The sequence below is a fragment of the Manis javanica genome, chromosome 14, assembly GCF_040802235.1.
Source record: "Manis javanica isolate MJ-LG chromosome 14, MJ_LKY, whole genome shotgun sequence".
Classification (NCBI taxonomy): domain Eukaryota; kingdom Metazoa; phylum Chordata; class Mammalia; order Pholidota; family Manidae; genus Manis; species Manis javanica.
In genome coordinates, this window is record NC_133169.1 from 90730330 (window position 1) to 90753442 (window position 23113).

Here is a 23113-nt window from a genome sequence, read left to right on the forward strand (position 1 = left end):
CTTTATAGACAAAGTGCTAGAGAGGACAAGAACGAAAACAGGAGATTGATTAAAATATGTAGTAATAATGTAGGGGAAAGTTAACGGAGGCTTGTGCAATAGTTGAAGTAGTAGGGTGGACAGGAGTGGTCAGGTCTGGATCTATTTCAGAGGAGGAATCAATGGAATTGCCAATGGAATGTACAGAGAAAGTGAGTAAGAGAGGAATCAAGGGTGAATGCAAAGGTTTTGGTCTGAGCAATTGAAGGGTTGAAACTGCCATTTGCTGAGTTGAGGAAGACCGTAAGGATCGCTAGTGCAGAGGAAAGGAGGAAGGGCTCCATAGCTCGGCTTTGAATGTGTTCCCTGAGACGGCTGTCAGGTGCCCCCCCTGCTGGGATACAAGTCTGGGATTCAGAAGACGGGTGTGGGCGTCATCAGCACAGAGCCGATATTTAGGTCCGTGGGACTAGATACAAAGAGCCACTTTGTGGCCAGTCCTTCACACGGAAGGTAGTTTGCGCTGCGACTTACTAAGGGAACTCAGACCCTATCTTCTACAAGACTCGTTTTCCCATGTGGACGGATGGGATTATGCATTTCCTATGAGACGAGTATTGAAGATAGAGTGATGAATAAAACAGAAATGGTCTCTGCTCTACTGGATATGATTTCCTTCTAGTAGGAAGTAAAATATCATGGCCGAGTGGACAGACAATTAGTGGAATAATATCAACTATGACAATTTCTATAAAGAAAAGAATGACGTCGCTAGAGCATGCAATAATAGGGAGGTCTAGTTAGGATAGATAAGAATGGCCTCAAAAGAGGTGATATTTAAGCCAACACCTGAGAGGCAAGCAGAAAAGTGAAGGACATGCCATGCAGTGAGGTCAGCAAGAGCTCAGAGGCTTTGAGATTTTAGCAAGCTTTGGTATTCCAGAACAGCTAGGTTGATGTGTTTGGAAGGGAATTAATGAGTAAGGGGTCACACCTTTTTTTTTTTCATATTACGGTATATAAATATGAAAGGAATTAATCTAAGATGACTTGGATATTGCTTTGCCTCTATAATTCCTTTTAGACAAAAAATGATTATTGCTAATTCAACAAATCCAATATTTTTATGGCAGAGTAAAGTGTATTAGTTTTGAAAAGGCCACCAAGACCCTGACTATGGGTGGTCACTCGAAATTAATGTTTATTCAGCCTAATTATTTTGGAAAATGTTCTTCTGGCAATCTCAATAATCAGTTGCTGCATAATAAGCTAAATTTAGCCTATAGTTATTGGCCTGGATGAGGAGACTATAGCTAATTTTCCATTCCTTATCACACAGAGCTGGGCATTTCCATACTGCTTTGACTAAGTCCTTTTCTAATAGTGTACATAATATTTTCTATTAATTGTTTTCCAAGATGTGTAAGATCCCTAAGAATTTTACCATGTAAGAAGGAACAAATTTAGTCTTTGTCCCTAAAGCTTTCCTATGGATAGGCAACTATGCGTCTCACATCTTTCTGCTGTAAGAGGTAGGAACCCTATTCAAATTTAATCCTGCCTTGTTTGTTTTCTTACTTGTTTTTTACTGGTTTACAAAGAGGAAGAAAGGGAAGGTCTGCACAGGAAGGACCCAAGAGCCTGACCACCGTGAAGTTCCTCTCTTACTCTCTGTCCATGTAAGACTTGATTCATTTTGCTGCATTTGGGTTTGTCCTGCATTGATTTCTTGAATTAATCCCATAAGGATTTAATGAGCACCTACATATGCATGAGAATTGTGTTAAACTCGGCATAGAGTGATTAAATTAATACTCAAGGCACATCAGCTCTACGGAAGCATATATAGAGCTCCGTATGCTGCATACCGTCTTACAAGGGTAAAGATGGAAGTTAAAAATAAATTCATAAATACTCTAATTTCAAATAGTAATGCATTTTATAAAACGAAGCAATGTAGGATAGGTAATGGAGTATGATTGGAGGAAGAGAGGGATTCACTTTAAATTGGGTGGTCAGGGAGGCCGCTGAAGAAGTGATATTTGAGTTGAGATGCCGGGGACCAAATAGAATCGGTCACTCGGAGCTCTGGGGACAAGTACATTTCAGAAAGAAGCCTCAGCATATATAAAGACCCTAAAATGAAAATGATTTAGAGTATACAGTTTATGCATATAGAGAGAGTATACGGATAAGTCTGGCATAAGTGGAGTAATGGGGAAAGGATGGAGATGTTGAATGAACAAAAATCTATTATCTAAGGCAGATTAGTCCACAATGAGTGCTACAGATTTTATTTTAACTTGAGTGGTGAGTCATCAGATTATTTTAAGCAGAAACTGAAAGAATCAGGTTTAATCTTTAAAAATACCTTTTTAGTGGAGAACAGGCTGTAAGAGGTCAAGAGTAGAAACAGAAACCAGCTGGGACGTAGACACTTCAGTTCTAGTGAGAAGTTATGGTGCTTTGGAGTAAGGTGAAGGCTGTAAAGCTGGCAAGAAATTGTTCACTTCAGGATATATTTTAAAGTACAGTTAAAAGGACTAGCTCATGGGTTAAATGTGGGAGCTCAGAGAGAAAAAAATCTATGCAATTCACAATATCCCTGAGCAGGTGCACAGTTAGGTAGGTGGTTAACTGAGCCATTTGCTGGGATGAGAAAGTGAGAGCGGCAGGGTTGTGGAATGTGGTTGGGAGAAATCAGGAATTCAGTGTGGGAGGCATCGAGTTCAAGATGTCCATCAACCAGGAGGGGAAAGATGATGAGTGAACTCAAGTCATCAGAGTCTAATGTTCAATGAAGGCATCTGCACTGGAGACAGAGGTTTGGGAGCATCAACATTATAAATGTAACCTCATAACAAAGAACATGGCTGAGGGCAATCCTTCACTCACATCCCTTAACTCAGGAAATCAGCAAGGAAAGAGAGTTTCTCACTCTCGTTTCCGCTAGAAGAATCTTAGGCAGGGACTCTCAGTGGTCTGGCTTGGATCATTTGCCCCTTTTTGAGCTGGGAGAGTTAGGAGGAAATGGAGTAGCACAGACACAGTAGCTCTTACCATACCCCAGTGCAAAATAGAAAAATGACCCAAAAGGTACGGCATGCTGTGCCTCAGCACCCAAAAGGTACGGCATGCTGTGCCTCAGCTTTTCATTTGCTATTTCCATAAGAACACCCCCTCCAAAACTATTGTATTCTGTGTGTTTTAAAAGAATGGATGCTTTATTAAATAATAATGTGCAGTGTAACATAGACCAAGTAAATAATTGGTAAATCGTGGAGATTAGAGGTTCTTCAGGTGGAGTCCGCATTAGAATCACTCAGACGACTTAGTGGAACAGGTCGCTGGGCTCGTGCCCAGAATTTCTAGTTCCGGAGGTCTGAGGCAGCCCAAGAATTTGCTTTTCTAACGAGTTCCCAGGTAATGCTGAGGCTGCAGGGGTAGATACCACACTTTGAGAATGACTGTCTATGTAAAATAAACCAGAGAACATTAGTGATCAAATAACTGAGGTAAAGGTTCTCTTTCATTCTAAAACTCATTCTGTGTTTTAACCTCATGCTTTGATATCAAATTTTCAGTCAATGGAAAAATGCAACTCCAGCCCATTGCTATTCTCTTTATATGTGATTTTCAAGAGCTTCATGACTGAGTCCAGTGTTCTTTCTTTTCTTACCCTGCATTATGTATGTATTTTTTAATGTCTTAGGGTTCTCCATAGAAGCAAAGCCAATATCATGTGTATATATGCTAATATATATTCCATACATATAAGAATATATAGTTATATTTTAATGTAATTAAACTATATTTTCTACATATTTTCTCTCTCTATAGATTCTAAATAGAGAATATCCTATATCAGTACAGCTGTAACTACATATATAGTCTATTCTAAATTATATAGTTATATGAGTGCTAATATCTCTTCATAATATATATTATAGATATATCTATAATAGATATATGTCATAGATAGATCTATATCTAATATCTATCTATATAATATATATTACACATATGTATTTCATGTATATAGAGACTTATTGTGAGGAATTAGCATACATAATAATGGTGACTAAGTCCCATGGTGCCGAGCCATCTGCAAACTAGCAACTCAGGAAAGCAGGTGAAGTAATTCTGGTTCCAGTCCGAAGGCCTGAAATCCAGGGTAGTTAATCTTGTAAATAACCATCTAAGGCCTGGAGAAAATCTATGTCCCAGCTCAACAGACAGGAAGAAAAACAGGGCAAATCCTTCCTTTACATTTTGTTCTATTTATGCCCTCAGTGGATTGAATGATGTCCACCCACATTGGGGGCCAGCGGGGGGGGGGGGTGCATCTATTTCCTGAGTTCACGGATTCAGATGCTAATCTCACCCAGACATACCCTCAAAGACACATCCAGAAATGATGTTTAATCTGGGCTCCCCGTGGCCAGTCAAGTTTACACATAAAAAAAAGTAATAGTTACACAGTTACTGTTGCCTAAGTTTCTGAACTTGTTACTCTGCTTATGAAATTCAGCTTATGCCATAGGACAGTAATTCCCTTCAGCTGACCAATTCTACAATGAGGATGAAAAAAAATACAGTGTCAGGACCCTGAATCAGAAGGTGAGACTAGAAGTACCATCACTGAATGCTCTCAGAGGGTCGATACCTGTACCTTTCATTTTTCATAAAACAATTATCCGTGAGTGCCACTCCCTGTGCCAGGCCCTAAGGAGACACAGATGACTTGCAACTTTGTCTGATTAAAATTTTTTTCTCACCCTCAGTTTTATTGGCATAATTACAGTGTAGCAAAAATAATAAGTTTAGGTGTCAGATATCCATGAAAGTGAATGAAAATAAAATATTTTCTTTCTGTCTTTTTGGCAGAAGAAGGGTTTTCAGAGCTGAATTATTTCCTCTCTTGTCTCTTCAGTTTCATGTACAGCCACGGGCAAGGAACTCCCAGTAAAGCATTTCTATTCCCACAACAGGTTGTAACGTCCTTTGGCTTGACATAAAACTTCATTTCATGTGCGCCAGGCAGCACTGTTTTCCAAAGCTCAAGTTAATTATATGAGATTTATCTGTGTGGAAACACAGGGATTAAGCAACCAGGAAAAATAGGGAAAATTTATTTAGTGGCTGTGTTTAACAAAGGATAATGAAAACAACGGTTATACAAAACAAAATCTTTCCTGAAATAAATACCTAACCAGTGAAGGGAATCATGAGCATTCTATTGGTGCTTTTCATCCTGGCCTGACAGAAATTTCTACCAATAATCCAGAAAGACAAAACAGACATTTTTGCCTTTAAGCCAGTACTGGAACCTCTATTAACCTCATCTCTTTGACATACTTGTTACTAAGCTTCCTGTTTATTATTTTCAGTTTATTCTTTAGTAGAGCCATTACTGAAATTCCTTATCGTTGTGGTATGCTAATTTTTCATGGAAAGAATATTATTTAAAAAATACTTTTAGCTTGCAAATAATTACTTATAATTAATTGGTTTGTCTATAAGTCTTAATTTTATTTGTCCAGCTCCCCACCCCGCAAATTAGTTGTTTTCGTCTTATTGCCTAATTGCACATTATATCCTGCTTCAATGTTCATATTACACAATTACTTGATCTGGGGAGTAAAAGAGACTGCAGTGGTTTATTTCCCTTAAAATAGAGTTTTAATTTCCTTAATTTGCAATCTTAATATTTATCTTTTTTTTCACAAGCTTATTTGTAGTATTTATTACCTACGATGACCCTAATCTTTCAAACATGAGGTGAGAATCTGGAAAGTGCCACATCACAGAATCTATTATTTATTTGGATGACAAGCCTTTTGTAATAAATCAGGATAAAAAAATGTCTTATTTGTTCAGGTTAAGGCAAATTTAACATATTTTCAGCATTTAATTAGTACCAACCTCTTCATCTTTATTTACCAATCTTCTACTAGAACAGCCAATTCTTCAGAGTGAAGATATCCTTTTCATTTTGAATGCTTGAAAGGTAAGCTTTCATTTAGTGGATTTCTGTGTCACCTGCAGTGGACCCTGGGGGTCCTGTGGTCTACTTGAGAGTTAGGGTTAAATCAGGTCAGACAGACCCCACTGTAGTTTTCTTCCCCTCAAAAGCAACTGCTCTGAATAGCCAGTTATGGTGCAATAGAAATATTACTGGGTGTTGGAGGTCAAAGACCTGGGGTAGGTTCTTGGCCCCGTTTGGGATGTGTGGCATCGCCATGTCATTTAACCTCTCATTATTTCCTTTACTCTTTTGCAATTTCCCATCTATAAAATATAAAGCAAAAAATATCTGAGAAGGTGGATGGCTAAGAAGACTAAATGCGATAGGAAAAAATAATGCAAAATACATTTTCCTGTTACTGTATTATAAAGATGAACTAAGCAGATGTCAGGAATCTCTCAGTGTGGGATGCCGGGACTACCACCGGTGTGGGTCCAGAGCTTCTATACAGACAGGTGCCCCGAGGACGGAAACTGATAGAAGGAGGCCAGGCTTGGCCTTGGGTTGCATTTGTATTATAAACACAGTTTGCACTTATTGTATGAAGTGAGTGAAGGGCGCACCTCTATGCGGACCATCTCCAAACCCGTTCCCCACCGTCCGCCACCCTGCCTGCGCCTCCGAGGCCGAGCATGATGCATGTGGATGACATTCAGAAGCCCCTTGTGGTCGAGCTCGTACTGTTTGACAACAGGCCCCGGAAGCATGTTGGAGGGGGAGAGAGAGTGGAATGAGGTATCCTTCCCCGTGCTCTTCTGCAGAACCTCTAGCTTGGCTCATTTCTTGGCCAGCGTGACAACTCCTGAGAGGCGGCCTCCCGGCTCGGTTCCCCTCTTGCCCTGGGTACCATTTCATCCGCTCTCCTTCCTCCTTCAGGGCTGGAGGTGGTGAGCGTCCCCCGAAGCTGCTGACCCTGAGATGCTACGTTATCATTTGTGGTTTCCGCGTACTCTGTCAAGAGGGGCTGCACCAGATTCCTCAAGTTACGTTCTTGCATTTTGCGTATGGGGCTATTTTTGTTTTTTGTTTTGTGCCGCCAAAAAAAGGAAGGATAAGTGGAGGCAATTGGAGACGGGGGTTTAATGTTGTGAGTCTGGCTCAGAGGCAGTTCACATGTTTTCCTGTTCTCCAGACACTATGGGGAAAAACCAGATCTACAAATAAATATTCCCAATGGATCGTGAAAGATTCCAAAGCACAGAGGCGCTGGCAGCCTGTAAGTCCCCGGCAGGAGCAGAGACAGTGCCGAGGAGGATTCTGTGTCCCTGCCTTGGGTCAGACCCCTGTTGTCTGTCACCTGCCCACTGCAGCAGCCTGCCAGTGACTCTCCGCCGCCCGTCTAACAGAAGCCGCTCCTCTGTTTACACTGCAATGATGATGTGCCTCATCAGCCTCGGGAGAAAAATGCCATCTCCTTGTTACAATAAATGTTCTCCTACATCCGGCTCTTGCTGGCTGCCCAGGTTTCTCCTCGGATCCCACCTGCGTTCAGCAATTCTGCAACACGAAAAGGCTAGTGATTTCCCAGGAATGTTCTGCTCATCACCTGTATGTCTTTGCTGCTGCTATTTCCTCTGCCAGGAATTGGACTTCATACTGTCCTGATCACAGCTCACAAGACATCCACTTCAGGAGACTTGTCTGAAAATTCCCCTTACCGGCTCCTACCTCACCCAACATAAATGTCCTTTGCTGTGATCCATAATTCCTGGCGTACTTTTTATTCTTTACATCTGAGGCAGTTGTATAGTATTTATACCTTTAGGTTTGTCTTAAATTGGAAGTAAGTGAGTACAGGCACCAGCATGATATATGCAGACATTCTTAAGACCTAGATCATTAATTAGTTTTAATTGATTCAATTGATTGAGTTATTTAATGGACCATTTGTTACAGGTAATGAATTAACTGATTGATCAACTGAATTAATTAATTGAATTCTTTGCTTTTAACACTAAACGCATCAAGCACAAAATACTTTGCATGAGTAGAAGGCAAAAAGCCACACACCTGAATAGAAAACATTGCCCTATAGCTTTATTGTGAAGAAAGGAGTTTAGTTTTTTTGGTATTCTTTCACTCCATTTCTTTCGTTGTGGAAATCCTGGCGCAGACACACATTCCTCCCTTCTGCACAGGCCCGGGAGCCAGACTCCCTGGGGTCACATCCCGGCCCCACTGTTCACTAGCTGAGGGATATTGGCCAGGTTACTGAACTTCCGTTTGTCTCTGAGTCAATTAATTTGGAATTATATTAGTATCTACTTCGTGACTTGGCCTGAGGAGAGCGGCGTGTAAGCCGGTGGCAGGAAAAATTTAAAACCCATGTGGAAATAAATGTTACAGGACTCCTAACCCATATCATATACATAAATGGATTCTGTGTGGATCAAAGACCAAATTATAAGAAGGCAACTTTAATAATTTTAGAAAAAAATTATGAAACAATCTTTCTGACCTTTAGACACGAACTGACTTTATAAATACTGTATGACTTGTGCTTGTTATGTCTTATTTTAAATTTGAGCTACCATTTAAAAAGTTTATCACGCCAGTATTTTTTTAAAAAGTGCACAGACTGCAAGAAGATATTAAAAATACAAATAACTAAAGATGGATATCCAGAATAGAAACAATCCCAACATATTCAGAAGAAAAACGCATTAGCCTGATCACAAAATGACAAGAATAAGGACAAAATTGTAGGGGAAGAACAAAACTTGACTATCAAAAAAACATGAGAAAATTCACCTTGTGTCACTAGTAATAAGTGCAATGGCATTTAAATGCAAATTCTAACACATACTCATCAGATGCGCAAAAATGTCAAAGTCTGATAATCTCAATTGTTGAAGAGTATGTGGAGTAAGAACCCTTACACATCTGTGCACTTGCTTGGATACCAATTTGTCAGTGTCTAATAAAGTTAAGTGAACCATTTGGCAATAACTAGGATGGTTTAAAAATGTTCATTTCCTACATAGCAATTCAATTCCCAGATGTACGTTCTAGAGAGAGTCCTGCGCATTTACACATGGGTGTTGTACAAACATAGAGAGAAACGTTATGTGTAGTAGCAGAGGAGAAAAGCTTCAACAGGGACCATATGGCTAAATAAACTGTGATGTTTTCTTAAAACTTCGCAGATACATAAAATGTGATATTTCATTAAAACTACATGATTTAAAATAGTGAAATCGAAAGAATCAAGGATACACATAACAGATGAATGTTATGGTATGTATCTGAGTGAAAAAAAATTGTCTGAAAAACACATAAAATGCAATGTCATATGTGAAGTTAAAATACCCTAAACTTTGCTTTATGTTGCTTAGGATAAACACATGTAGTAAAAATATTAAAAATGATAAAGATATTGAATGTTGAATTATGAATATTAGTTACTTGTAATGATGGTGTGAGGAAAGGGAAATCATTCATGGAGTTTTCAATAGATCTTCATTCTGTTTTCAATCTGTTCTTTCTTATGGGTGTGAATACTATTTTATAATTTAAAATAGATGTAATGGTTCCTTAGGAATTTTAGTGAGAATTCAATGGGTTGTACGTATTAAACAGCACAGCATTAAGCATGTGCAGGGTCGACTTTCAGGAAGTTTCAGTTCCCTTGTCCTTTTTGTTTGTCTTATAAGTAGGAATCGCTTTCTTCTGCTTTGCTTTTCTATTTTGAAGAATGTGTGGGCTCTCACACATAGCCTGGATTCAAATTTTTGAGGTCATTTAAACCACATCTGCCATATAGGGACAATTACTTTACATCTTTGAGTCCTAATTTTCTCCATCTGAACAAGGAAAAAATTGTTTTACATTGCAAATTCAACTTTATGTTAATTTAACCCACTTAAAAGTTTTAGTATTGTCTCTGGTCCAAAATAAGGTATCAACCAGCTAAAAATCACATTGCTGGTTAATGACATAGTTCAGTCCATCAAGATTAAGAGCTATCATGTATGAGTATTCATTATGTGTTACGCATTGTGGAAAATTATATATTATCTCATTTAATACTCACAATTTAGGAGTTAGATGCTATCGTTATCCAATCTACAGATACAGAAATGGAGTCCTAGGGCCTAAATGATTCTGGAGATAAAATGAAGGAACCTGGATGCAAATCCATCTAGTTGACTCCAAAGCCCAGTATTTTAATCAAGTCCTCGTGTCTACTAGTTTTATGCTCTTTGTTGGATGTCATCTCCTACCTTCCAAATACACAGTAACAATGGGTAAATGAAATGCTGGCTCTGTTAATGGACCAATGAAGTCATTGTTTTGTTGAAGAAATGGTGCCTTTATTTCTTTCCTTCTGTGAGTTAATGCTCATTTTGTCCCCGATTAGTCCTGCATGCGGAGATGATAATTAACATAATCTTTGTCTACTGGCATTTGAGTCAACTAGTTAGTTCCAGCAGTGCTTTTACATAGAGGAACACAAACCTGATAAAAGTCCATTCAAAAAGTGCATATTATTTGGAAAATTAAATCTGTTGCATGTGATCCAAATGGCAGTTTCTTTGGATTTAACTGTGTTCATAAAATACTGTTTGCGGTTTGTATAAAATCTAGGTAAAGAAAAAAAAATCAATGAAACCAGTTGCTTAGCATTGTGCCAGTAAATGACCAGCTGATTTTTAAACTTTCAACCAAAGGTTGTTCCATATAGAATATATTTTTATTTTATGAAAAGAACAGCTTACACAGTTTGAAAAACAGAACAAAATTTTGCAGGAGAGAGATGTATGTTTGTGTTTTGGGAGAGCATATGGGGACTGTGTTCACTCAGAAGTGCTACAGTCAGTATTTACAAATTCATATTTCATCAGAGTTTATAGAGACACTTGAAGCCACTGTCTGGTAAGCAGTGTATCAATCTCCCCATCACCCCAAATCACACAGGTCCTGTATCAGAACAAGCAAAAGCACGCTATATGTGGTTGTGTAGATCTGCTTTGAGATTCTGTAGGTCAGAGTTAAATGATGCCGTGAATATTAATAGAGACTGTATATATTAATAATCTCCTTTCTTTTCATTTTCAAAGTGCAGAGGACTAATATTCAGTCCAGAATGACTGTGAGCTTAGGGCAGGGAACTAGTTATGTCCAAATTATTGCCAGTCTGTAGGTACCTGTAATGCTTTTAAGTCTGCTAAGCTTCACTGGATTGAGTTTTCCCCCCTGGGTGTTCAAAGATGAAACATATGACAACATTCTCTTGTGGGTTTTTTTCCATCTGAGGCTGAAATGCACCAATTTGTTCCAGTCATCAATACCTGTTTGTGCTGCAGTCATTCTCCAGCGATGCCCCAGTAGCATGAGTACAGTCCTACCAGCACATAAATCCCTACCCCGTCCCCACACCATGTGGCGGTTTAAACATTTCATGACATGATACATTCCCATGCATCTTAACTTATCTTCTTATATTTATACTGTCATAGTCTCTGAATAATATGTTTTCACTCTATCCACAGATATAAATCTTTGAGAGTATCTATTTTTAATGTTCTTCTTTAGAAGCATTTTAGTTATACAAAACAGTCTCACAGACTTTATGAATTAAGAGTCCAATAGATTGTTGGTTATGTTGAATTTATGAGCTGTTTGTTGAAGTCTAATTTGAACGAAGCTGACTACACAAGTTTCATCAGTTTTCAAAGTCCATTACTGGCTATCTGACAAATAAATCTTAACAACTTTTTTGTTATTTTTGTTGTTTATTGTTGTTACACTTAATATTGGGGGTTTTACCAATGAGAAACCACATGAATCATTTATTCTACAGCCTATTATGTTCCAGACCATTGGCTGAGCAATGAAGACATGCAACAAACAAGAAAAAAGTCTTTGCAGTCCTGGAACTTACATATTTGTGGAGAAAGAAGACATCTGACAAGTAATGACATTTACTGTCTCTTTAAGATCGTTTTTAATTGAAGTATGGTTGATATACAGTTTTATGATAATTACAGGTATACAGCATAATGACTCAACAGTTACATACATTTTGAAATGCTCACCACACTAAGCATAGTTATCCTGTCACCACACATATCACAGTATTATTGTCTATATTCCCTATGGGGTACTTTTCTTCACCATGACTTATTTATTTTATAACTGGAAGTTTGTACCTCTTTATCCCCTTCACCTATTTTTCCTTTCCTCCCACTTCCTACCCTTGGTATTTATGAACCTGTTTCTCTTGTGTTTGTTTATTCCTTGGTCTTACTTTTTTTGAGTCTACATGTAAGGAAAATTGTATGGTATTTGTCCTCCTCTCTGACTTATTTTACTGAGCATAATACCCTCTAGGTCCATCCATGTTGTTGCAAATGGCAAGATTTCATTTTTTCTTATGGCTGAGTAATATTCCATTATATATATATATATATATATATATATATATATACACACACACCACATTTTTATTCATTCATCTATTAATAGACATTTAGGTTGCTTCCATATCTTAGTTATTATAAATAATGCTGCAATAAACAAAGGAGTGCATATATATTTAAAATTTTTATTTTGTTGTTTTCTTTGGGTAAATACCCAGAAGTAGAATTACTGGGTTGTATATTTCTATTTTTGTTTTTTGAGGCACCTCTGTTCTGTTTTCCATAGTGGCTGCACCATTTTGCTTTCCTTCCAACAATGTGCGAGGGTCCTTTCCTCCACATCCTCACCAGCACTTGTCATTTCTTGTCCTTTGCATGGTGGCCATTCTAACTGGTGTGAGGCGATGTCTCATTGTGGTTTGATTTGCATTTCCCTGACGATTAGTGATGTGGAGCATCTTTTCGTCCGTTTGTTGGCCATCTGTATGTATTCTTTGGAAAAATGCCTGTTCAGGTCCTCTGTGAAGCAGTGAGGCAGTTTGTTTCTTTCCAAACAGCAGCAGTTGTACCGCCTTTACTGACATGAACATGGAGTCCTTTCAGTGAACCTGAGGAGAGAGGATAAGCCTCGTGTTTTCACACCCTGACATCCTAACTGACAGAGTTGGGCTGTCTGTTGTCCGTGGTTCCAAATGCATCTAATGACTTCAGAATAGGTGGGAACACTGCGATTTATTTGACTGCTGGACTAAATTTAATAAAACTTCCTGATAATTAACTGGATGCCAAAAAACGTAAAAGTGAGCATGGCCTAGGCGCAGCCTTCTGAAAGCTCACAGAACTGGTGAGGACACTGCCCTACATCGTCGCTGTATTAGTTTTTCAAACAGCTCTTTTAATCCTGACCTAAGTACTTGCTATTTGAGTAGTGCAAGTGAATAGAATAAAACTAGTATTGATTATGGATGAAGACCATACTGACTAATTTCTTCAGCTAACATTTTTGCTACACGTGTATTTTTGCTGTAAGTGATAAGGGGATAAATGATTTAATGATGGGTAGCCTTGCTTTCTTACTCATTTTCTTAGTGGTATTGAAGCTCTGCTATTTCAGGGCTTAATAGGTAGGTAGCTGTAACTTCACAGTGATGCAAATTTTGTTTAATGTCATGGAATCAAGTATTGAATATGTTAGCAATCTAGATTGTAGTATGGTTTGAAAGTGACACTTTTTAAATCTTTTAAATTCTTATTTTCAATGCAACCATTATTTTATATATGACACATCACAAGAGTTACTAAGATAGTCAAAACTTGTGTAACAAACGTATAAAGTGACATAAGACGTGGTAATGTAGAAATAGTGAACTCTGTCTTGGGGGGGAGTTCCGGAATCACTGGATCACAAAATGTAAACGTGAGCTTTGAAATCTTTACAGGGACAGTTATAAGATTTATTTATAAGGAGGCATATTACAGTATTCTATAGAAGTTATTTTCTTGAATATTTACAGTTTTCTGATAGAAGATGAATACTGATGAAATATTCAAGTAAATACTGATGAAAGACAAAATCAAAACATGCTCTCTTTACATTAGCACAGTAGAAGCACCATGGAAATGGCGTGCTCAGTGGGAGACCGTATTTTTAATGCAGAAAGAGTTATCACCATTGATTGTATTGGTTGTTACTTCATGACAGCAAAACACATCTCGGAGATTATTAATACTTTTCACTGCAACTCTCACAGTGGGAACTTCAGATCACAGTTCCTCAAGCACGGTGATGATTGTCCTCACAGGTAACTTATCTAAATGAACAGAAATGAGTTTGAGCCTGTGCACTAAGAAAGATGTACGCCGCGCCTTTCAATTTCTTTATGGGAGAAAGAAAGCTGGCGCAGTGTATTTCTCATCTTTTCTGTCCTTTCTTACAGGGGAGATAAAATCCTGTCCTCTTTGCATTCTTGCTTTAAACATAAATTCCTTCAAATCCTTGAATCAGAAAGCAAAGAGAGTTTAAGCCAACAGTGTTGTCTCTGAAATATATTTGGTGGGATTTCATTCCCCGGGTTCTTCTTCAGTGTTCCCCACCAACCAGCCCAAAAAACCTCACTTACTGGGGACATCGGAATATTGAGGATATGTTTATTGTATAGATCAGAAACCAACCTAATGCTCATTGTTGATTTCACACAGAATGACCCAGAGCCTCAACCATTGTCTTCAACTATATAGAAAATGTGGTTTAAAATATACGGCATATAATATGTGAAAAATTTCTCATTTTTTCTACTTTTTATATAATGGTAGTTTTTGTTTTATTAAGCATCTTGAATGCCATTTTAATGACTGTAGAATATTCTACTAAATATATATATATATATAATAATTTAACCAATATCCTACTCCAGGGTATTTAATATTATCCAATACCTTGTTATCACAAATTATCCTTCAGTGAAACAAGTACATCATATAACTGGACATTTTCATTCCCTTTCTAGGTCCTTTTTTTCCTCCAATATCATAGAAATTTCAAGTACAACATTATGGAAAGATAAGATGCCTCAGTCTCAGTGTAATAATTAAAACTTAGATTTCTTTCTCATGTTTATCCAAGTTTAACTGTATTTATTCTTGTATCCATTCACTCAAAAAATTATCCAATGTTTATTATGTTATAGCCACTCTTTTTAGGCACTTGGGATTTATCATTGAGGAAAAGCAGACCAAAGTTCTTGCTGTCATCAAGATCTTATCTCTTTGGAAATTTATGCCTCATAGAGTTTCCTGATTAGTAAATACGATATGTGTCCTCTGACCACGCCCTAGGCTGTATCATGTGTTTGTGTTTGGGGACAGTATAATTCTGTTGTATTATGTTGTGATGGGAGGCAGGCACTGAGGAGACCTTTGGGAGATCACCAAAAACTGGGAGAAGAATAGCAGTTTAATGGCTCTACATAATCCATGTTTTAAGAGCCCTGAGTACCCAGATTGTAACTAACTGTAGTTTTCGTGGCCTATATGCAGGAAGCCAGTGGGAATTTGCCTTCAAATCTAAGAATTTGGGCTTTGCCATTCTACACTGAGCCCAATGCGTTATATAACTGGATTTTGTCCTGGAGTGGCCATGAAACACAAATTTAGATCACAAATCCAAAGGAAAAATCCATCTATAAAGGCGAATCCTATTTCATGTTGGGTCCTAACCATAAAATCAGTATTGTTGCAATTGTTTTCTTAACTTTTTTTCATAATCCTAAACATACAAAATGATTTTAATGATTGAGTATTGTTTTGCAAATATTCTCTTTTGAATTCATTAGATGCCATTTAAATCCAGGCTGACAAATCTACGTCATGGGAGTAAGACAAATAAAAATCAGAAGTTTATTGTTTTGGGAAGGGCAGTGCATTAATTATAATAAAGAGCAAATATAATCTATATGTACTGATTTGACTCCTAAGTACCAGATGACTAGGAAGATACACAGAAATATTAGTTCCTACCATCAATGAAACCCACAGTGAATTGGAAAGATACAATAAATGTAATGATATTAGAATTAAATAAAAGTATAAAGAATAGATAATTATCTAACAGTTTCAGGAAATATTTAAGGATGTATCATAAGGACGTCCACTTTCCCTAGAGCAGGTGGTTTACTCAGAGCACTCCTCATCAACGGGTTTACAGTTGCTAGAGAAATCATATTCAAGGGGCTCCCTGGCCAAGAAAACCCAGAAATGCATCCACCTTCACACGGAATGACCCAGAGCCTCAACCACTGTCTTCAAGGAACTGTGTCTCCCCATTCTGGGGCTCCTTCACATTTCATTCAACCACTGGCAAGCTCTTCCCACACGGTGGTAAATGGCAGCCAGTAGCTTATGGGTTATATTCCACCCTATTTAGGGTAACAGCAACTCCGGAAGGAAGATGACTCTTCTTTCCCAATAGTTCCAGCAAAAGTTCTGGGATTGCACTTACTGCTGCACCCGGGGTGACATACCTGACCTTGCCCCAGTTAATATAAGTGATTTGCCAGGTTTGGATCAAAGGCCAATCATTACAGTTAAGGGATTAATCATCCTCATACGAGTCACAGTTGGACGCTGGCAGAGGAATGTTACCTCTGGTAACTTCCTCTTAACACAAGGAAGAGGGGATGGATACCGAGCAGAGAAGTACAGAGCCTGCCACCACCACATATTATCTCATCTAATCCTTGCAACCACCCTCTGAGCTCGGAGTTATTTTCTCCACTTAGAGATAAAGAAACTGAAGGTCAAAGATGATAAGTAACTTTCACAAAGCCACAACCCCAGTAGGTGGTGAATGTGAGATACATGTTCCGGCTGACGTCAGAGCCCACGCCTCAGTGTTATAGGGCTCTACTTCCATGACATTTATTTTTACTTAGTTTTTATAGAGATCTTATTGTTTAGCAAAGTATTAGGTTCACAGGAAAATTGAGCAGAAGGTCCAGAGATATGCCCCCTGCTCCTGAAAACACACAGCTTGCTCCATTAACCACGTCCTCCAGTTGAGTGGTACATATGTTATGGTTGGGGGACCTACCTTGACACGTTATCACCACCTGAATCCCCTGGTTTTGTAGTAGGACTCATTTTCAGTGTGCATTCTGTGGGTTTTGACAAATGTGGACTGGCATAAATCCACCATTATATCATCCGGGGTAATTTCACTGCTCTGAAAATCCTCTGTGCTGCACCTGTTCCTCCCGCCCTCCTAACTGGCAGCCGATCTTCTCCCTGTCTCCATAGTTGCGTCTTTTTGAGAATGTCGTGTAGTACGTAGCCTGTCAGATCGGCTTCTCTCACTTAGTAATACCCATTCAAGGTTCCTCATGTCTTCTCGTGGCTCGGTAGCTCAATTCTTTCCAGCACTGAATAGTGTCCCATTAGAACATTTCCAGTAGAAAGTAAGCCTCAATTAAAATTGCAAGAGATGTCCTGGGATTGAAGGCCATTGGCCTGCCTGGATCACACGCCCTCCCCAGAGCAAGCTTTGGGGCCTGGTGTGGGTCCAGCGCCCCGAGAGGCCACACCTGGATCGTTTCCCCCTTCTAGGAACAAGAGAGAGAATCAACCTGCTCTGGGACGCCTGGGCCCCGAGTTGGGAAGGAAGGGTCCCCGAAACAGCAATGCTTTGCTGCTAGCTTACGAACACTGAATGGGTGTCAGATTGGCAAGACATATGATGGCTATTTTATACACACCTTAAATTTTTTCTTTCTACTTTAACATGAAAAGAAAAATGAGTATTTTGATATGACAATGGCAAGATTGGAAATCATTATCATTTCTGATATAATCCAAAGTGAGATGCTTATATTACATTTACTTTTCCTGTGTCCTAGAATCTAGGAAGGAACCTAAAGCAAGAATTGTATTATCAACTTTCAAATTCAAATACCATTATAAAGTGATTTGAAGGGAAAAAAATCAAATGTTTACAGCTTATGACAAACACCCTTGCATAATAAATATACAGCAACTTAAAACACATAATCCATCATCATTTCTGACTCTTTTGAAAAGGGGAAAGGTTGGCGACTTTCCCCACTGAGATTAATAGGACCTTTTCTTGACATAAAGTCGACCAAACTCCCCTCAAACCCATGTCATTCTGCAACAGACAACAGGAGGTCACAAGCCAGGACATTAAAACAGATCTATTTCATGTGTCACATGGAGGAAGGTGGAAATGACAAATGGCAGTAAGGGTTTTTATATCCTCTTCTCACCTGAAAAGAATGCAGTGTGTGATAGATTTTCTTCCTTTTCACTGAGAGGCAAGAGTCTTTGAAGCTATTGTCAGGCCACAGACGACACGGAGAGCTCAGCGCTGGCCCAAAACTCCGCTGCATGGCATGAACGCAGGAGCAGTGGGGGGTGGCTTGAGATCACAGAACACAGATATTAATAAATAATGAAAGATAAAGTTAGATCAAGGCTGCTCACAGAGCTGGAGTTCAACTGATTTAACCAGGCAGTGGAGGAATGTATTTTTAGTTCCAGAGCTAATTCATATATTTCTTAACAACAGCTCTAGTGTAGCGACATGGTTGGAAATCAAAGTGGCTTCTAATACAAAGGGCAGCGTGAATAACCCAACAGACCAGAATTACACAAAAAAGAATTAAACTGCAATGGTAGAACACACATGAGGGACATCTGCGCCAATCGCTGTGTGCTGGAGGAGAGAGAAGCTTTCTCCTTCTCCCAACGGCCAAGAATTAATACCTAAACTTAGTTTTTGCTAAACTGAATCTCAGACCGAAAATACATCTTTCATAATCGTGGTCTTCAAGGTGTCATCTTAACACTCTCTCCAAGTTCAAAAGAGAAGGTATGCAATGACGCAGCTGTTTTCAGAATTTTTAATGTAACAGAAAGTAATATTCTAATAAAATGCGACCAGGACCCCTGTATATGAATCAGATAGTTTAAAAAAATGATCTGAGTGACGGTATCACTGGATTTAGAAGATTTGGATTTGAATCTGGACTACGGCTCTTGATACCTGAGTAAATTAGGGCAGGTGACCTGTCCTTCTCAATACCCATTTCCTCTATGGTACAAGCAGTAACCTTAGAGTAGCTGCCTATAGCAAGGTAGACACACTGAAAAGCAAATGCAGGTGACAGCATCTAAAAATGTCCACTATAGAATTACAGGAAATTATTCTTCCTGGGAATTGTCTTAATCTATGTTCAGTGAATGAAGGTGGGCAACCATTGCTTACTCTTATAATTACCTTCTCCTAAGTCTTAGAGGAGAGGAGAGATCCAAGATTAATCGAAATATTAGATGGCTCCATTAAATTCCTAGAAAAACTGATTTTGATCATGGAAGAAGAGAATCATGTCACATGTCTGGGTGGAAGTAAGTAAGTGATAAAGACATGGGCCGACTAGGTAAGAGAAGATACTGAAGCCTTTCATAAGAACCCAGAAAACATCAGGTTCAATCAGAAGGATGTTTAGGCCATATGACAACAAACAGACATACTTGAAACATGCTTCTAAATGGCTAGGATAAATTTTTTTCCAGATGTTTAGGATCTTACAGAAAGAAAACGTGTGTGCGTGCAAACACAGATTATAAACTGTGCTGGTATTGTAAAGAAAAGAAAAGCAATATGCCTGAAAATTCTAAATACATATTCTAGTTTATAAATCATACAAGGATTAACCAGGACTTTTTTAGTTACAAGTGACAAAAGCCTAACGTGTTGCAGGGATATGTAAAAAGGGACACATGGTCCGGGAGACTAATGGACATTACAGTAGGGAAATCAAGGCGGCAGCTCTGGCTTTTGGCAGCGCAGGATAGAGGTGCACGTGATGCCACCGGCCGCCCTTCGTTCCCTTCTCTGCTTCCTCCTAGGATGTTCTTCCCTGGAGATAGCTCCTCGCATGGCATGGACATGTAAGCTGCTCTAGAGTCACGCTATGGAAGTCAGAACCCCAGAACCCTCTCCTTCCCAGGGGCTGCGTCAAGTATTTTAAAAGGAAGGCTGATTGTTCCTGCTTGGGGCACTTACTGCTTTTGCTAACTGGTCTGAACTGGGTGTTCTTCCTGGCCAGTCGGGAGTAGCAGCCCATCCCTGAGGCTGGGAAGAGGGCCCCTCGATTGATAGCCTTATCAGAGGCACATGAAATAGGGGAGGGAGGCAGGCCACTAAAAAACACAGCAATAATACAGAGCACATGATTTACACTGTAGGCTCTTTAACCAGCTTATGACAATATATTTTTATAGGCATAAAATTGAGAGAGAAAAAACAACATTCTTCATTGCTGGTGTTGGTCACTTTGCACTCCTTCTTCAGGCTGGCCTCTCCTAACCTGAAATACTACAGCCGGGATGGCGGAGCTTGCTGACGGCAGCCCGTGGACTGACGAGCTGTGGGCTTCTGCTGGGATTGTGTAATGAGGTCAAAGCTGAAACAAACTTGTAGTTCTGAAGTTAGGGAAATCAAACAGTCCCTTTGACCCAGACAGGGTTTCATGGAGAGAACTAAAGTGTGGACTCCCTTTGCACAGTGTAGCAGAGCTCTGACCCTGCCCTGAATAGCGGGACTTCACACACCAGGAATGTACAGTGGCTCACCCCATAATACATGGGGTAAGAGATAGATAGCACAGCCTGAAGTAGCCTGTAAAACAGATTTTCAAAAATAAATGTGTGTTTGGATCTAAAAATAACATCCTTTGGAAGAATCAAATGCTACGCAAAAACAGTGTTAAAATTCATTGATATCAAGAAACAAAAACTGATTTCCAGCTATCTTAATCAAAAAGCCAACTTGTCAGAAGGCTACAGTCATACAGTTGAAGACTGTCTGAAGGAAAACTAAAACCCAGGTAGCCCCAAGGATCCAGGCAGCAGGAAGACGTGAACCATTTCACAAAGAGGATCAAACCAGCTCTAACCAGTGTTTCTGCTCCTGAGTACCTGTACCCCAAGAAACAGGAAAGCGAAATGCTGAAGCGAGCCTGCTCTCGTAGCAGACAGATCGGAATTGGAATTCCATGTTACCACTTAACTACAGGGTCCTTGATCTTCGAATATTAGCTTCAGCTATAAAGTTTTGGTAATCTAGTTTAATGAGTTATTGTGGGACCCCCAAAGAGCTCAGAACAATGTCAATGCACACTCAGAAGTATTATTATTGTATGTAAGATTCAAACTCCCAGAAGATAAAGTCCAAGTGGTCAAGCATGACATCTTGAGTAATGAAACTATTAAGGGCCCGCTCAAGGAGGAGGTGACTTCCCAAAGAGTGTTAGAAGACACTGGCAGGAGAAGGGACAATGAAGTTAGAAGGCAAGTGTCCCTGCAAATCACCACCCCAGGGGATTCACAATCACCTTTGACTTCCTCAGATGTGCGTTGCATCAGGGCAGGGTCTGGGCTTCATAAAGGAGATACTGAGAATTTGTTGACCTGATGGCAGCAATATATTCATATGGAAAAGGTCATCCTTGTATTCACATCTATACAAAGTGCTAACTTGTCCAAATCTGCTCTGATGCATGTAAGAAAAGCAAATGGTATTTGTAGGGTAGTGCGAGAGGGTTTCTGTTAACTCACTCAAACTCCATTGTATCTACCAAAGATGAGACCTTATTCATCACTGGCCTCTGGTTCCAGTCAACACAGAAAAAGCCAGTAAGCACCTGGGTTAAATTGCTTTGTGTCTAAACTTTACTGGTTCATTGCTGGTGTCTTGACTTTTATTCTGGCAAGTTACTGACTGAGGACAAAAAAATATATACAGTTGATTCTTCAGGACTTATAAAGCACAGTAAATGCTTATTTAACTTTTTGGCAGTTATGAGTGATAAGTAAAGGAGCATCCTAAGTTATGCAAAACTTGCTTTGATTTTGCTCACACAAAATCCCTAGGAACCAGGAATTGAAATATGTCTCTCTACCCGAGTTGTTTGTTTTGTCACTGAGCACATTCATTTACGCTCTTAGCCGAGGGCTGTTGTGGACTGTTAGGTGGCTACTTTGATTGATTTTAGTTTTCACTTCACAGTGGAAGGAAAAATGAGCCATTAAGCATTTGTTTTTGGGTGAAAGATCTCCCGTGAGACTGAATGGCACGCCTTCCAAAGCAGACCAGAGCATGAAAGTTTAGCAGCGGAGGTTCCAGCTATCGTCTAGTTGGGGCAGCACAGTTCTAAGATACTGTTGAGCCGTGGGTTTTTGGAGATGTGGAGTAAGGAGAAAGTTGTTCTTATCCTCTTTTTCATTTTGTTGAAACCAGAAAAATGTGCGAATCAATGTCCTGTGGTGATCTAACGGTTTGGCACATATTGTCTTATTTCATCATTCACCGTTCATTTGGTAAATATTTTATGAGGTTCTGCTCTATGTCAGGTACTCTTCTACAGGCTAGGGAGCAGCAATAAATGAAAAAGACAAATATTCCTGCCTTCATGGAGCTTATTGAAGATCATGGATAATAGATAAGGAAGTAAGTGCAATACAGCGTTTGTTAGTGGTAAGAGTTTAGGTGGAAAACCAAGCAGAGAGATAGACCATGAGCTGTTGGGGGTGGGAACATTGATAATTTAGCAGGATAACCAAGGAAGGCTTCTCAGGAAGGTATTTTTTGAGTAAAAACCTGAAAAAAGTGAGACAGCATGTAGGTAATTTAGAGAAGAGTGTTCAAAACAGAAGAGGAAGAAATAGCATCAAAGATGTCAAGTACAGAGGCCCTGCAGTGTCTGCAGACCAAGTGCAGGGGAATGACTAGGGGGCAGGTGCACCCACGGGTGAAAGGGGAGAAGAGCAGCAGGGGACAAAGCCAGAGGGGAGGTGGGGGCAGGGTGACAACTATGCTGCAGGTAAACAGGTCAGGCTGTGGCATTTCACTTCGACTCTAAGTGAGGTAAGATTCCATGTAACTTATGTCTTGCCAAGATCACCCGGCTTCTCTGTTTAGGGTCCGATGACAGAAGCAAGAATGATACTTAGACAGATGTTGCAGTAAACCAGATGGCGTTGGTCGCAGCCTGAACAAGCGTTGAGGTGATAGTGGTGGTGAAAGTGGCTGAATTCTGAATATGCCTTAAAGGAAGAGGTCAGTTTGCTGAATGACCTACAGACCAATAAAAAAGATTAGGCACATCAACATTTCTCATCTTCTTTCTCAGTATGGGAATTCTTACTTAATAATCTATCTACTGATCAA

At 39.3% G+C, this 23113-nt stretch overlaps 1 long non-coding RNA gene across 1 annotated transcript in view; it reads left to right on the top strand.

Moving 5' to 3' along the window:
• Positions 1-23113, top strand: part of LOC108393124 (uncharacterized) — a 372560-nt gene that overhangs the window by 234585 nt on the left and 114862 nt on the right. The window contains exon 3 of the long non-coding RNA XR_012125275.1: positions 11811-11921. This is a non-coding gene — a long non-coding RNA (uncharacterized lncRNA). The remainder of the gene's footprint in view (positions 1-11810; positions 11922-23113) is intronic.